We start from the raw sequence: 1,431 nt of genomic DNA on the forward strand, positions 1-1,431 counted from the left end.
CTATTTTATATATATATACTTAACATAACTAATTTATTTATTATTTTCTTTCTATATTATCATGCATTGCATTGAACTGCTGCTGCTAAGTTAACAAATTTCACATCATATGCCGGTGATAATAAACCTGATTCTGATTCTGAGAAGGAAGACTGTTTTGTAATTACTGCAGTCTGATGTCGGTTTGTTCGGAGACAGTAAAAATTACAGAATCTCTGAGGTTCCGTGAAATAATCAGCTCTTCCCAGCAGTGGGGACTGAGCAAGTGAATGATTGAGGTGCTGATGAAGGGTCTTGGCCAGAAATATCGACTGTTTATTCCTCTCCATAAATGCTGCCTGGCCTGTTGAGTTCCTCCAGCATTTTGTGTGTTACTCGTGAGTTCTAGTTGAAGCTTTGAGCTTGTGAGAACAATTAAAGTAAATTAAGTAATTGATTTGTACATTGACTTCTGATTCATTATCTGAGTGATATCTGAGTGATGCCTCGTTAGCACAGTAGGCAGCGTGTCAGTCTCATAATCTGGAGGTCGTGAGTTCAAGTCTCACACGGGGCACTACTTTTATGGGAGACAATACAACAGTTGTGAAAACCCCCTGTGACGATCTCCAATCCAAGCCTTGATGTTCAAGGGTTTCAGATCTTATTAAAAGTCCATTTCAAAAATCAAAACCAAAACCTTGTGGAAATTTAAAATCTGAGATAAAAGCAGAAAACGCTGGAGTCACTCAGCAGATCAGGCAGGTCTTGTGCAGAGGAAAACGGTTAAACCTTCAGGTTGGAGACCTTCCTTGAGAACTAGGGGAGCGAGATAGGAAATTGATTTAAAGTTGCAGAGAAGGTGGGGAGGGGTGGATAGGACAAAGGGAAATATCTCTGACAAAGAGAGACAAAATAGCTTAATAACATGCACATTGATTAACTAAATGTTTCAGGACTCTGGGTTGAGGCATAGCAATGAGTTGTGGACCCAGTGGAACTGGCTGAGAGTAACTAGAACCTCAGTACTGGAGACATCCTGGAAAAGAATATGATCTCATTTGCTGCTCCTCCAAGTGAATTTGGACAATTTTGCAGATTGAGTTGGCATTGGCAAGAATTCTTTAAGGCATTGAATATTGCGTGAGTGACAAGAATGAAATGAAAAGTGCAAACTAATGATTTGTACATTGACTCCTGATTTGTTACTTGGGTAAAGGTATTTCATAGGTCTTGTTAGTGCAATAGGCCGTGTGTCAGTCTCATAATATGAAGGTTGTGAATTCAATCCTCACACGGGAACTAATTTGAATGGAATCAATACAAAAGCTGTCATAATCCTGTGTGATGTTCTCCAGCACATGATGTTCAAGGTCTTTATCTCATGTTATGTGTCTATTGCACAATCATTGAAAATTTCAAAAGAAATACTACAGAACTTTGAGTAAGATA

General features: G+C 38.8%; 1 non-coding gene across 1 annotated transcript; it reads left to right on the forward strand.

Moving 5' to 3' along the window:
• The first annotated feature begins 483 nt into the window (after positions 1-483).
• On the forward strand, positions 484-556 carry trnam-cau (transfer RNA methionine (anticodon CAU)). Its single transcript has one exon. It is a non-coding gene; the product is annotated as a tRNA-Met (tRNA).
• Positions 557-1,431: the final 875 nt, after the last annotated feature.

The sequence above is a fragment of the Mobula birostris genome, chromosome 2 (assembly GCF_030028105.1).
Source record: "Mobula birostris isolate sMobBir1 chromosome 2, sMobBir1.hap1, whole genome shotgun sequence".
In the NCBI taxonomy this organism is placed as follows: Eukaryota; Metazoa; Chordata; class Chondrichthyes; order Myliobatiformes; family Myliobatidae; genus Mobula; species Mobula birostris.